This window comes from Gavia stellata, chromosome 8 (genome assembly GCF_030936135.1).
Source record: "Gavia stellata isolate bGavSte3 chromosome 8, bGavSte3.hap2, whole genome shotgun sequence".
Lineage (NCBI taxonomy): Eukaryota > Metazoa > Chordata > Aves > Gaviiformes > Gaviidae > Gavia > Gavia stellata.
Window position 1 is genome coordinate 603,497 of NC_082601.1, and position 16,613 is coordinate 620,109.

Below are 16,613 nucleotides of genomic sequence, written 5' to 3' on the forward strand. Positions count from 1 at the left end.
CAAGAGCCTCGCTTGGGCTCAGTTACTTTCTGGAGAAGGGCCTCTCCTCCCCTGAGCGACTGCACAAGCCACACAGGGAGACTGTCCAGTAACCTGAAGAGAGTATGTGTAAGTAGCCCATTCTCACCTTATGTCCATATTGCATTTATCTTCTGGAACACAGAAAAAGAAATCACACAAATACCACGCTGCCGGGTTTCTGGCACCAGGATTACAGAGGGAAATCCGAGCATTCTAGCTTCGCAACACGAAGAGCAACTCCTTTTCCTTGTTCCCTCACCCTGCCTTCCAACAGGACCCAACCACCATCGTGGCAACATAAAGACCATCCACACTCTGTCCTTCTCCTAACAACACAAAGACTATCCACACTCTGTCCTTCTCCCAATCTAAAAAAACTTAAGTACACGTTTCTTCCCCTCCCACCACAACCACAGCACCTCTAGGCCCCAGCAGAGCCCTTCCCGCCCGGCCCCGCCTCACCTCGCCCACGCCCTGCTCTCTGAGGGCGGGGAGGCCCCGCCGCCGCCGCGCCCGCCGGCTCCAGCCCAGCACCGCTCCTCGCCACCGACCACCGCGGCAGGTGCTCGGGCCCTGGCCGCAGGGGAGCGGGGCACAGCGGCAGGCTGCGGCGTGGCGGCCCCCCGGCCCTGCCCACACAGGCCGCCAAGCCCCGGGGGGCGGGCGGCGCAGCCCCACCTGGACCACGGCCTCCGCCCGCCTCCCCTCCCTCCCTCCCTCCCGGCCGTTCCTGGCTAGCTCCGAATAAACACACTCTTCGCCCAGACGCCGGAGATTTGGTGGGGAAACGGGGAGGAACGGGAAGGGAGCAGGCGGAGGGAAGGCGAGGCGGCGTTTTCCTGGCCCTCCCACGCCCGCTCTTCCTCGCCCTCTCCCCCGGCGGCGCGGCCGCACCTGAGGGAGCGGGGCGGGGCGGGCAGAGGCGGGCAGCCCCTCCCGGCGGCCCTCTCCCTTCGTGCCCGGGGGCGGAGAGAACGGCAGCAGGGCCGCGGCCTCCGGCGGCCGCAGTCCTACCGCTACCGGAGAAGCCGGAATACGGCAAGTTGATTTTTTTAACAGCAGCAACAAAAGGAAGAACGGAAGAAAAATGGGTAAGAACCATTTCTGCCACTGTCACTTTACCAGACTCAACTGATCTCACTGGGCGGTGAAAGGCCTGGGGGTACCGCTGAAGGAGACCAAGGCGGCTCTCGCGCCCCAACAGAACTTACTCTTGGAGAACGTATATAAGGCGGTCTTGGCTTGCAGAGTACCACCAGACAAATAACCAGCCATACCTGGCTATTTTTGACACAACACTTTTATTCGTTTCAAGCTTGCAAATGCAAAGGCTGCCACACGGAGATTTTTATAAGCCAACTGTAAGCCTGGCCTACACCTAACGCCCCAAGGACCCTCGCTTCTACAAGAATGAGTTCAACGGCATTCAAGAAAGCAGAATAAAGAACGTGCTCTAACAGTTATATAATGGCATTTTGAAAAGTCAAAGATGTAACTTTAAGGCTTTAGAAAATAAAAATACAGTCTTTTAAGGTTTTGCTTGTAAACCCCAACTCTTTGATCAAGCTGTAATAACCCAAAGAATCATAGAATACACGTTACAAAATTCCCCGGGTCACACCTGCTTTTTGAAATGCCTTTTGAGTTCTTTTATGACTAGAACTCAATGTTTCAGGTTGCTAAATGCACTGGTAAATTTGCAAGCCTGTCATGAAATAATAAGACTACCCAGTCAAGCTTTTCCTTCATTTAGGAATATTTGCTAATAATCAAAAGGCCAACTCTCCAAGACTCTCCCAAGTTACACGGGTTTCTTTCAGAAATGGGCTGCTTTCTTGTCCATACATCCCAACATGTCTTCACCTGCACAGTAACCAGGGGAGTGTCCATTGTGTTTTGGGACTTCAGGTGAGAATCACAGAACACGGTACAATAACAAATAAAGCCAATATTTTAAATAAAAAAAGCAGCACTGAATTCTCAGTTATGCATGTCTGTTGCTTTAAATCAATTAAATATTTAGATGTGTTGTGTTTTAAGCCTGGTGGGCAGATCAGCCCCACGCAGCCGCTCACTCACTCCCCTACAGTAGGATGGGGAGAGAATCAAAGGGCAAAAGCGTGAAAACTCATGGGTTAAGATAAAGGCAGTTTAATAGAGAAAGCAGAAGTTGCATGCACAGGCAAAGCAAAATAAGGAATTCATTCGCTGCTTCCCATCAGCAGGCAGGTGTTCAGCCACTTCCAGGAAAGCAGGACTTCATCACACGTAACGGTGGCTTGGAAAGGCAAATGCCATAATGCCAAATGTCCTCCCTTCTTCCTCCAGCTTTTTTATTGCTGAGCACGATGCCATATGGTCTGGGATAACCCTTTGGTCAGCGGGGGTCAGCTGTCCTGGCTGTGCCCCCTCCCAGCTTCTTGTGCACCCCCAGCCTGCTCGCTGGCGGAGCAGGGTGAGGAGCAGAAGAGGCCTTGAGGCTGTGCAAGCGCTGCTCAGCAGTAACTAACACATCCCTGGGTTATCAACACTGCTTCAGTCACAAATCCAAAATACAGCACCATAAGAGCTACTATGAGAAAAAATTAAACTCTATCCCAGCCAAAATGAGTACATGAGACCATGCCATCATGGTCATGCTTTTAAGTTTCCATTTCTTTCCAACGGTTTAACTATGGTTTATGAAAGATAAGTTATGAGAGATCTTAAAACACTAGAATTAGTGCAATACTTATTCTATCAAACAAAAGAGACTTAATTTTCTGTTCTTTAAAACATATGGGGAAGAAAAGCGCGTTGTTTTTTTTTTTTAACTTTACGAAAAAAAAACCCCACCTTGACTTTTTGAAGCTTCTATGATATGCCACAAAAGTACTATAAAAATGTAGTGCCGATTCCTTGTAAGTGATAACTTTCAAAGTATATTGTCTAAACGAATGCTTGAAACTGGACTGAAAACCTCTACAAAAATATGAGCACAGATGTGAAATGATCTCAATTTGCCTTTTCCATAATTTTATCTGTCACTCTCTTTTCACCCCAAGACTGTGAAATAACTCCTCAACCTATCTGTAGTAAATTTCTGCAACCAGTCAAGAAAACATAAATCTGAACTAGTTGGAGGGTATGGTAATTTCTCTGAACAGAAAATATACCCGGTATTGAGTCTCTAATAATAACAATACTCAGATGAAAACCAATCAAATTAATTATTAATGAAGACATCAGTGTTAAATGTACATCCATCTCAGTGTTAAAAGGTATAATTAGAGCGCTATACCCTTCCACACAGGCAGTTGTTTTAACTGCTGTTCTTTCAATTAACACATTCTTGGCAAAGTTACTGATTTTCTAATCTCGATTTCAGGATAAGGCAACCCTTGGCTTTGATCCTACAAACACGTACATACTTAAGCTATCGCAAACGAGTATGCTCATTCACTCGGACCTCCTGTGAGGCCAGGCAGCTGCCAGGCGCATGAGCTCGGGTGACGTGGTGCAGGAAAGGAAGGAACGGGGAGATGCTCTCCGAAGCCCAGCCCCACAGAGGCCCCCGTCCCCACCACCATGCCTCCGTCTAGGCAGACTGTTTGAGGAAAGGAACTCACAAAGTCAATTTAGATTCTCATATTCACCTTACAGGAACAGGAAATACCAAAAGCAGAATTTGTGAGAGCCTTAAAATCAGGTACGAGTAAACCTCAGAGGAGTTAATAAGAAAACCTCTTTCTTCCTTACACAAGACTGGGATTTACTGGCTGAAGATACTTCCCGAGTTGTGTTACTCACTCCTTTGGGTCTGGACAACTGGTTCATTATTGGAAAGCAAGCAACCAGACTTCATCCCTCAAAAAATTAGGTCCATAGTTATATTGCCTGCCTCTTGTGTCATGGCCCAGCAGTTAGATCTCACCCAGAATGGGAGACTTTGTTCCTAGATCTTTCCCTGTCTGTCCAAATCCTCATCCCCTACAACCCTTCACTGCAGTATCACAGCTACTAGGCTGCAGTCAGGATGTATGCAGGGCTGCTTTCCACAAACCTTATGGGTGGATGAATCAGACTATACACAGGTACCATTTATAAACACACCTTAAAGCCTCCCTGTATTCCAGCTCTTTTAATTCTCAAATTGCTCTTGCACAGGAAAGACACTGAGATCTATGTAGCCATAATGAAAACTCAGAAAACCTATTGTACTGTTCTACTGCTTTGTGGAATGCATTTCAGCATATCTTATTCACATAACTTCTTACAATTCCTGAATATGAGAGAACAGTTTACAGATTTAAGTTTTCTGCTACAGCAAAGAATGCATGAGAATTGAAAGACTTAAATGTTCTGAGATGATCTTTTGGTGGATGTTGCAGAACTACAAATTTGTGAATGGTGTAAAAGGTTCTAGTATAACTCAAAAGTGTAATGTGAGATCCTTTGACACTTTTGGGGGAGATTAACAGAAGACTTGAGGAGAACAGTAAGAATTTGCTGCTATTTTCTGTAGATTTCAGTCTCTGATCAAAATAATGTATTTTTCAATCATTTAAATGATTTCCAGAAAAATTGTTAAATGCTTCATCTTGTAGCATAAGTCTAAGAAAATTCTTAACACCTATTCTGAATTTTGAAATTCTCTACTTAAAAGTAAAAGACAAAGTAACAGAAGCAGTGACAATCTAGCTCTAGGCTGGCCTGCAGTTAGATTTTCAAACTAGATGCAAGTGTGCCAGGAAAATAAAGCTGTTCAACTTGAAGCCTCTGGTCTGAAATGCCGTACAATAATTCTGAAAATAGTGGCTTTTCCATCTTACCTACCATGGAGGCTCACTGAAATGGTTTCATGAAACCACGAAGTAAGTTGGATCAGACCAAACCAAGTCATCAAAAAGTCAGCTTTCAATCCAACAAGTGTACAGCAGAGACCATCTCTCTTTAGGCAACTGCAGGGATTTGCTTGAGTAAACCACATTTAAACAGCCACTTTAACTGTCTCTTTAGAGGATACCTATTGCCTCCACTATGCACAATTAGCTTGTTTACATCTAGCACACAAAAGCACCGACTCTTACAAACCTCCCAGATGTTCTCCTTTTGTACAAATGCAGCAGACTTCTTGGCACCCCAGCACTGATGGTGGGGCAGATTCACCAGTTTTCTTTAGCAGCTTGCCAATCCTGGCTTTTACACTGGTCTCTCTAAGCATGCACTGAGGTTGTAGGTTGCCAAAATGGGTAGTGCTTTCTTTTGTGTCTGATGGAATGGTCAAACAGCTGCAAAGCAAATAGGTTCAGTGAGTTCATCCAACACAAAGCTATGCTTTTCTTTTCAGGGGGCGGGGTGCGCGCGCGCACGTGTGTATTTTTCTCAACCAGCTGATCTTGCAGCCGTACAATCACTGATGCAAGGAAGGAACAAGAATACACAGTTGAGAAGGAGAGAAGAAATAAGAGAAATCACTAAACTGAGTGTAGGAAACCATGCTTTAATTCTTCATTCTCATTAGTCTCTACTCCCCACCTTCCACTGCTCCTCCTGTTATTTTCTTAGAGATATCCAGATAGTTTTGCCAGCACTGCGTAATCCCTCTCCTTGTAGCGCAGGCCCAAGGAGAACTCAGACCTTTCCAGGTTCCCTGGAAGACAGCACAAGCAGTGCTTTTCCACAGCTCCCTACTCACTTCCCTTCGTACTCCTCTTGCCTTCCTTACGCAGGTGATTCTCCCAAATGTTCTCCTTTCCTGTCTTCCCTGTTTCTGAGCCTCCCATTGCTGACCTGAAGTCAGTAACAAAAGTCACCAGAGTCATTCGCACTGAAGAGGTAATATAATTCTTATGAACACCGTGAACTAGGATAGAATAGGCTGTATCTATTTCATGAAAGAAAAATGAGAAAAATAACGAGCAACATCTCATCTCTAAAAATCCTCGTATTTATCAGCTACAAGATTAACTCAAGCAACAGGAGTAAATCACCAAGGACGTCAGAGCGATACCCATTAGTACAGAAGAAAAAAGCTCCAATAAGCTAAAATCAACTTGCTGGGACACTGACATGTTATTTATTATACAACTAAGTTTTTCTTATAAATCTACACTTAAGCAACAAGGCACATCTCAGCTCTTGGGCAAAGATTCTTGGTTTTTTTCATCCTTTACAGTATATGTGAAAGTCAAAACCAAAACAAGACTTGCTACATTTCTACAGTTTTTAGATGAAGACATGATTAAAATTTATCTGATTTTTGGAGTTACTTCACAGACATGTCAGTACACTTCTAGGTGTGAGTAGCTCCTATTAGCTCCATCCTGCTACAAGGATGGAGTGTTGCTCGCCTACAAACTAGGCAGTGATTTACATTCTCAAGCTTGGTGCAACCAAGTGGCTGAACTAAGACAAGCTCTGTTTTATGTCTACCAGCCTGTAGTCATGTGTTTGGATGACAAGACAGCAGATGACAACTTACGCACTTGCAAAGATGATGCAAGCAATTAAAAATGGATTATGTGAAAGATGGCTCAAACTTTTACATGAAAAATAGGTTTTAAAATTTCCAGATGCAGTAAGTCAAGAGACTTCAAATATCCCACTATAGGCTAAACATGCTGTTAAGATACCACTTTTCTTCATGGACATTAGTAGTGCAGAAGTTTTGTTCACATGGGCTTAAAGATGAAACCAGGGAAGTAAATATATTATCTGATGAAAACATGGAAGAAATTGACTTCTGTAATGACAGGATGAAAAAAATACACCTGTGAAATTGTGCAGACCGAATCCCTCAGTAGCAAAAGAAACCTACGTGCCACTGATATGCTGCCTGAGAAATGCGGGAGATGCATTCAACCATCTTACTGCTAAATTTATCATCTTCCTCATCCCCCTTTTTTTTTTTTTTTCAGGATATATTTTTTTCCTCTCTCTCTTTTTTTTTTTTTTTAAATACATGCAGGTTCAAAAGGCATCTGGTGCTATGTTATTTTTAAAATGTTAAAAATTATTACCCAAGCTTTTGGATAAATGTATTTTTGTTACAGCTCCTAGTAAAAGACAGCCCTTTTTTTTTTTTTTGGCCGATGGCTACATACTTTAACTCCACTCTAGTGAGCAGGCAAGATTCTACATCCGCAAATATCCAGTCATAACACGCTCACAAGATTAATATTTTTATAGCTTTCAAACTAACCATTCAACAGAAGAGATCAGACAGGTATAGAAGACAACCATTTTGAATAAAGACATACTGCTACCAAATGTTTGCAAAGTGCAGGAGCTCCAAACTGACACTTTTCAATCTCCCACATGAAAACTCCTATAAACAAGCAAATGGGAGTTAAACTGAGAATAACTGTAAGTAAAGATATAAACATACCAGGCAGAAAAATAGCTGCAGGTATTACTCAATTTCCACTTATATTTTCTGCTAGCCCTGTAAAATGATTACTGAAGTATTACTCTATACATTATTACTAGATATAATGCACACTAACTGTAGGCAGATATATTTCAACCAGAAGCATTATAAACCCAAATTTATTTTATATGCATTTATACAAGTATGCTTCTCAATTTTGTCATATAGTATATTGGGGGGAAAAAAAAAGTATTATATAAACAATTTTCCCAATGATAAAAAAATTAACAGCTACAACCACAATTTTAAAAGACAGCTGAAGAGTTACAGACTTCCACAGCTCCCCGTTTTGCCAATGCAAGTTTTTGAGGGATGTGGTATAAGGTGTATCACTGAGATGGTCTGGAACTAGACACTGCCAACCCCCTGTTGCATCCTGCCTTTAAAAAACAATCAGATTTGATCAGTGGTGTGATTTCACCTAAACAGAGACTCACATATTTTTATTGACACTGCAGTCTCCATCTCTGCTTTGAGAACTGTAGTTCAGGAATGAGTGACGAACGAGCAGCAGCTTAAATTGGGTTTACCAGGGAGAAAAATCCAACTATAGCCTTGCAGAATTTAGAAACTGATGATGTTAAAACTTCTGCTTTTACTTGGGACACATTTATAAGTTCTTTAATGCAACCTATCGTTGTTCTTGCTCTACAGAAATGTCAAGTTCTTGCATACCATAAAGAGAGATTGGGGAATACCACTGGTCTCTAATAAACATGGCTATGGATTAACAAAAGGTTTTACTACCATGAAGTTTTATCAATTGCTGAACTGTAGTTTACTCTTCATTTTGCTCTGAAACAGAACTGCACGGCAAAACTCAGTTTGCTGCTAGGAACACTCTATGTGCAAACTTCTGTATTTAAGCAAAGGGAGCTCTCTCCTCTTCTGTTCGCCAAGCTAGAGGCTTTTAAGACCAAAATTACCAATACTACAATCAGTTCTCCGATCTCCCAAAAAAGAGGTATCATTGGTATTATTTTTCTTCAAGTATGTTTGACTTTGTTTACCCTTAAAAACTTTAAGTACTTGTGGCAGGATTACACATAAATCTACTCTAGAAAGAATTTAGTATTTCTACTAATACTTTATAAAAAGAGATGAAGCACTGTGAAACACCAAAATTTACAAGTGACGTTACGACTAGAGGAGCTCAAAGACAACCGAGTAACCTGAGGAAAACCAAAAACCAAGGTGAATGAGCTGATAGTGATAAATACAAAAATATAAACTGTTCCCATCAAAGTCAACCATACGCCTTCCCATAGTAGGGGGTGGATGACAGAAGGATAACTATAAAGGTAGACACACTTAGGTTAAAATGTTTGGCTAGGCATGAAGACTTTTTACAGAAGTGCCATAAGGGAAAAAAGTCAGGTTAATGGTACATTAAATGTTAATAATTTCAACCACACTCTGAAATAGATGCCCACAGAACAAAATGTAGACAGTTCAGTACACGGCAAGAAGAAAATTCAGAGGGATAGAAAGCTATATACCTAAGGAATGACTTAAGGGTGGAAATGGTCAAGGGGGAAAACAAATACTGAATGATGGCAAACGGTTCAGGTTTTTTCCAGATGTCCAGTTAAAAGAAGAAACTCTCAGACCAGTATTCACAGGCTTTCTGTTTGTGTGGAAGTACTGCATCTTTATGCAGCACTCTACGATGATGCCAAGATGTGATTTTCTTCTCTCAGTGAAAAACATCTCTTCCCGTAAACTCTTCTAGAGGCACAGAATTTTGTCATGAGATGGCAATATTTTGCATCAAATTTTACCAATTGGAGACACAATTTAGATAGCTTTCCAGCCTCCGTTCCTGAAAGACTGAAAATATGGCTCAACTGTATTTTAAAAGCTCAAATCCAAAGTTTCAAAGGAAGCTCAAGTACTGGTCACAACAACATCATTCTTATTTCTACCTTTTAATTCCCTGCCTCATATTCTAGTCTAATTGTAATTTCTGAGAAGGGAAAATTAAGCACACCAAAACCAGTAACAGGCTGTCTCGTAAGCACTAGAACTTCAAGTGTTAAGAAAGAGCGTGGAATAGTCAGGAGCAGATTATACCAAATCTACTTAATTTTGTTCTATGACAAGAGCGCTAGAAGAAACACATCTTGAATGTAAAGCTTTTGACGCAGCCGCCGTGGCCTAGACAGCAGAAGTGAAAATACCACGGGGAGAAAGAGGTAACCCGTGTAACTTGTTAGAAAGTTGTAATCAAAGCAGTAGTTAATGGTTCACTTTCATCGAAAGGCGGCTTGAAATTGGGTTCTGGCCCAGATACTGTCCAGACACGGTTACCGGGGATAACAAATGAAAGCTGGCACCACTGTAGGCATTTTGTAGATGATGGCTGGGGGCAGGGGAGGGGAATGCACGTATCATTAAGTGGTAGGGCCAGCATCTGTCCAAAAACAAATACCAAGCTCAAAAGCAGCTGATCCCAACTCAAACTGTACGTTGAAGCTTGCCTATCCATCCCAGTGATACCCACTGATTTCATATTGCCTGCCCATGCATCATCCTGCCTTGCCTATATTCACGTTCACCCAGGCGATCAAAGACGAGCAAAGTCCTGCACTGAAGCAGGAACAAATGCTGTACAGAAGACAACAGCTCTGTGGAAAACAACATGAAGCTGGGATGCCTGTAATCAAAGCACACTTTCCTGTGATAAAAAAAAAAGGAGGGGGAAAATAAAAGAAAAAGAAAAAAGATAACTCAGTTATCAATCCTGCTTACTCTCCATTTCCCACTGCACTGAAATGCACAATCTTTTCCAGTCTGCTTAGCTAAAGAAGTATATCCAGTTTTGTGCACCCAATTTCAAGTTAGATCAATTGAAAAGTCAGAAGAGAGCAACCAAAGCTATGGAAATTTTATGTAGGAGTTGCCCATGTTTGGATACAAAACGGAGAAATGGGGAAAAGCGGTAACAGCTGAAATACTGAAGTCACTGCAGGAAAGACAAAACAATAATCAAGGAAAATATTTAAAAGCTATCTTCTTGCCAGGTATCAGACAGTATCAATGACATTAATTATGCGTTACTGCCTCTTCTGAATGGGATACTGGGGTGCTCTTCCCCCCTTCCAAATTCAAACAAACTTTATTTTTTAGACCTTTTCAAAACTACAGGTAATAGAAAAAAATAAATGCTCACATTTATGATTTAGATATGCCTGACAATTAATACTGATATATTTAAACAAGCAACTCTACCACTAGAAAAGTTACGAATGTAATCAGTTGTTTTCACTGTGCTTGAACATAAAGCTCAAAATAAGGTGTTTAAAACACAGCTATCAAAAGCTAATCTTCTCAGTAACATGAAGTAGTTGAAAAATTACACAATCTTAAGTCTTAAAAACCACAACAATTAATTACTGTTTTAGGGGATTTCCACTTTCAAAATAGAGAAAGCCTGCTCTTGCTTGCACTGTGCAAGTCCAGGAAAACGTCAATATAATAACTCAGGAAATACACTCAGGGATGACAACAGCAGAAAAGAATGCACTTCCAGAACTTGCAAGATTGCTATTTCATATAACGCTTACATAGTAATTGTAGTTAGAGGCGTATCTTTCCATTTTTAGAATGTCTTACTTAAGCTTCATAAACATATATACAATTTCAGATAGCTGATATTGAACCGAACTGCCTGAGCACTGTAAAGCGGGGCAGAAGCAGCAGCTGAGCACCAGGCAGGAGCACCCCAAGCCAAACACAGCCCAAACACCCCTCAGCAGCATGAAGTACTAAAACCAGTCCTATCTGAAAGGGAGGAATCAACAAGAAACACCCACATTACTGTACCACAGGAATTAAAAATGTGTTACATGTATCATTTATGTTACCTAAAAATGACACATTTCAGCAAGGTGCTTCAAGTCAGTCGCGGGCTACCTGTTCAGTATCGCGGACAGCAGCACAAATCACAGCTGTTAACAGGGTACGTATCCACCTCATTGCATTTCTTCCCTTTCTGTTTGTGAGCGAGACCACTTCAAATCAAAAAAGTTTAAAATAGAGCTTTTCAGCAAAGGCACAGAAGAGGTTCTACAGAGGGTTTAACTCTCTTTGCTTTTTCTTTTAAAGCTCACCTAGTACATTCTCTGTTAGTTCAGCTCTCGTATGACCAGACAGGTAAAGCTGCAAATGCCAGAGCAAATGTTAACGTGCCTAGCAAAGGAGAGGCAAAAATACGCTCCAAAATCTACCTCACGCTTCTCTTGTTTAAGGGAAGCGTATAACACTCAGCTTCTTTTGTCAAACAAAAGCACAATAAAAACTTAATTAAAAATGTCTGCATATAATCATTTCTTCAAATAATGTTTTTAAAGAAATTTCTTCCTTACAATGGCAAATACAGTTTGTAACTTGTTTCTCCAAACATTTGTTAAATCCAAATAACACTCAACACACCTTCTGATGAACATTGTTAAAATCTTTTTTTTGTATGTTTTAAAAATAGACTTCAGCAAGGCTATTAATGCAGACTTGAGATCAACATGTCCAAATACAGCAAGGTAAATACACACGCACACTCAAATACTACCTTCTCCCATTTTTATCTGGTTTTAATACTGACGCTGTTGCTGCTTGTCAACATCCTCTTGTTGAGCCACAGGAAGGATATGCCCAACAATTGTGTCGGATAGGTGGAATATGCCAGCAGTCCCTTAACTTGTCATTTATGGTCACCTTAAGAGACAGCATTTACTTTGCAAGTGAACTGATAGAGTAACATGCCCATGGTGTTCTGGAGAGTTTCCGTCCTCAGACTAGCAAAGCGGCACACAGGGATCTGAGCAACGCCGGCACTCGGCACAGGCCAGCCGCCACGGAGCAAAGCACGCGTGCCTGCTGCAGGGAAATGCAGACACAGAAGAATCACGCGAGCTTGACGGCCTGGCCCAGGACAACCTAGGCTTCCTCCCAGGAGGATTATCCTGCCCACAAACTGCTGCTGCTGCAGCGCTCCCAGCGCCGGGGACGGCGGGAGGACCTCTGCACCGCGCTGTGCCTGTGCTGCAGGGCTCGGGCCGGGCTCCAGGGCTGAGACCGATGCCAGGAAGCCAGCCCTCATCTCCGAGAAGCCGGTTAGAAATTCTTTCAAACCGAGGTCATCACCATCACTACTGCTACCCTCAACAGGAATCAGAAACAGAAAGCATTTAAGCGAAGGAAAATGCGGTAGAACGGGCACAGGACAAAGCTCTGACATGAAGCTGGTTACTTGTTCCATACTTGTCACCCACTCACACCTCACAGGGGTGGGCCGAGTCTTTAGGCCTCATTATCCCCAAGTGAGTCTTCATGGAAGTGAAACACTTTATTTGCTGATATGGCAATACGAACTTCAAATTTCATACTGAATTCTGAAGAACTGATGATCTAACCTCACTGATGACCTATTTGCAAAAGATGGAAAGACTTGCGTCCATGCCAAGTATAGCATGCTCAAAGCTACAAACTTTCAACAACAAAAAAAAGTCTTCCTTAATAAACTATTGACTCAGTGTCTTCACAGCAGACTGTTTTGTGATATTTCCAATTTATTAGTTATAAACTTCATCCATCGGTGAATTGTAAGTCCCACTGACCAAAGCAAAATTTAAAAGAGAGGAATAGTCACGCTAACAGCTTTCAACTTCAGAGAGAAGTCATCTCTCTGGAGACTATTCATTTCTGTAATTGGTCTTCCTTCATTTGAAAAAGGACAGAATTTACAGCATAACCATTAATGCTTTTTAGTGAACCTCCAACAGCAGAGAAGAGATAGCTGGCCACTCAAACTTTGGGGTGGAAGCTCTATTAGCAACAAATACCACAGCAAACTTGGTCCTGTAAGACCCAGCTCTTCTAGACATCGATTGATGCATGAATAATCATCATAATGGTGGGGCACAGGTATTAATTTCATGGATATGGTGACAAAAGAGCAATTAAACCAACAAAAAAGGTTACTTACTCAACAAACTTGAGCCTAAAAGCTAGAACAGAAAAAAAATCAGTTGCTGAAATAGCCACCAACCACAATGTTATAGACTGATTTAAATTTTAAATGGAAGGATAATTTAAGTAGGCAGACCTGTAACTGAAGTCATCAATTTGAGAAGAACAAATCTTATGACCTAGAAAACAATGTGTTGAAATCAACCAGCTGAGCTCAGTAGAGCTGTCTGATGCTAGTGCTACCAAACAAATCTATCCAAAGCGGTGGAAGGGATGACGTGCAGAAGCACGCAACATACAGCTAAGCCAACAAAGAATTACTTATCTGGGAAGCCTACCTACTTTAAAAGAGAAAAAAAAAAAAAGTAGAGCACCCTACGGGGAGAGAATTCTACACATCCGTGAATTTTGAGAACTGTTGTTTTCCATGTCAAATAATAATGGAATTATGTGAAAGTTACAGACAATCAAGCCAAACAAGACTTGCTAAAGCAATGAAGAAATTCCAAGAGTAACAAAAACATCTGTCTGTGGAGAAAACACAGTCAGGTAATACCCTACCAGGTACCTAAGACAGAACAGACACATGGTCTCTATTTTCAAATGATTATGTATTCAGCCTGTTTATGGGAAGGAAGACAAAAAAGTAGGATTAATGAGAAGCTCCATCTGGAAAGAAGTTTCTCCACTAGGAATTCGCTTGTGATTGATCATGTTTAACACTGTCAAAACAACTGGCCTTCACACATTGTCCAAATTTGTGGGGGCTCTGGTAGGCAAGAAGGGCTTGGGGCATTAAGTAGGCATGTTATTATGGAAGACCTCGAGGAATTAATCTCGCCGCTGTTCTTTAGCCAAGCCACAGGTGGTGACCAAGAAAACTTTCTGTAACAGACAGTAAGGTCATCCCAAAGAATTGACTGGTGAGAAGGATATGGACTCACTAGCTGTTACCGTGAGATGGCCACAGTAATAGCACATGCCACTGTAGAATACATCAAAAAATACACTTCCAGCAGAGATTCTGAAGTGTTGCTTCCATTATAATGAAATGAAAGTTAACCCAGTGCCTGGCATAGGTCTTTTTTTCTCCTGTTTGCAGCCGGTTGTGCTGGTCTGACTGAATTCAAAGGCTGTCATGATGATAAAGGGACCAAACCTTCCTTTTTGACAGGCAGAAACCTTACAAAAGAGAAAACAGTATCTCCTCAGTCTCTATGAATACTTGGGGGTAAAAATGAGGGTAAGGAGATACTTGGGAGAAGACTGAATAGGTCTTATAGAGATACATTTCTTTATTGTCATTTAACTAGAAATTCGGAAATTTCTTAGTATAATGAACATCTTGGAAAAGTGAAAAAAATATACTGAATGTATTACTTTAGAATAGAATTATTGGTGGCTATTTTCTTCACTGTTGTAATTGCACTGTGAGGATCCTTAGAGTTGGTTCCTATCATATTGGTATATCAAATTTATTTTTTCTTATGGCAAAAGGGCATGTTGGTATACAAACAAAATTGTCTCGACTATAAGGAAAGTCAAACTACTTCAAACACACAGGTAAAACATCAGAAAGTAGCCAGCTCCACTGGGATGTGTTTACAGTCAGTATTGTTTTGATTCATATCCTGCTGGCTTCTTTGGAACCGGAAAATGTTACGGTCAAATCAGGGTGATTTGCTTGCTTTCCTTCTGTGGTAGGGCCATTTCAGTTAGGGCTCTTGAATAAAATATTACAAATATCTTCATACAGTGACTGAAATTATTAATAATCAAACTACATTTAGCATCCCACCCGTAGCACTCTTAACGTTAAACACCAAGTACATCTGGTCATCCACAGGACTTTTAGAATCATGCGTTCAGGTTCCACCATGCTTAAAGGTACAAATCGGCATTTGAAAACAATTAGTTCAAGCCACTGCATCTCAGTCTGCCAGTTTTATGGTGAGACATTTTGGTTTAAGTTCACCTGGGATTAAATGGGGATTTGATCCTATCTGTTCAGTTTAGAGCTAGTCAAGGTGGTCAAGGCCATAGCTGCTCTAACCAATGCAAAATGAGTAGCACAAGAGAAAAATCTACACAAGTTGTAGTTGTGTCACGATAAATGATAACTTACCTGGGGGAGATGCTAAATGTCCCCTACCCAAGTAAATCTGCACACGTAAATCCCCATTCTATTTGAAGATATCATACAAACGTACACATAAATCCTATACTGCGGAAAGTTTAACAGCCATATATTCTTTCATCTAGATGAAGAAACGATCTTGATGTTGGCCAGGTGAGAGGCCCAGTCACTGCATCTCCTAATACACACTTTGAAATAAAAGAGGCAAAATGGAAATAAAGTCAGACATTAGTGCCACGTCATTCAACGTTACCGAGTCCACTTCCAGTGTACTGGACAAGATTAATTATATTGAACATTAGCGCTACCTTCAAGGAAAAGCAGGGCAGAAAGCTGATGTGCACTTAAAACTGAAAAGGCGCAGTTTGTGTTTGTACACCTATGAAGTTGTAAGTTTTAAAAATTTAACACATTACACCATGTGGCAACATCACACCAAACTGTTCCACATTCATATTAAAAAATACAGTGGTGAGAAGTCTAAACTTTGGACCATACAAGGCTGTCCATCAGTAAGGTTCTTTGGAAGGCAAACTAAGTCACCAATACTACTGTAAAGAGAGCTGCTCACTCCATGCACTATAAAAGAGATTATGAAATGCATCAAAAATAAGAAAGCATTATATTTCAAAAAATAACATATCCTCAGTTACAACCATTGTCTTCAGCTTGGATTGTCCTGTTTCAAACGGAGACTGAAAAAGTCCAAATATCAAACGCATGTAGTAAGTCCAGCTACCCGTAAGAACTTCAGAAAAGCTACGCTGCATCAGAGTAGCGATTCCTCTAGCCTGATCATCCCGACTGCCGATGGCCTACAGCGGATGCTTGAGAGAAAAGGACCAGCGAAGTATGCAGTTCTGCGTCCCCAGGTTTCTCTCCCAGCCACCACAAGGAAACAAGCTGGCTGTACAAACAAGATAGCTTCCAATCTTGAATCACTAGGTTCAGCTGAATTATGGGAATTTAACGGTAAAACAGATAAAAAGTCCCAACTTACAGTATCTTTTCAAAAGTTGTGTAAAATGAAGGAGAAACATTTTGAAGGAACACAGAATATTAGCTGTTTGGCAGGGT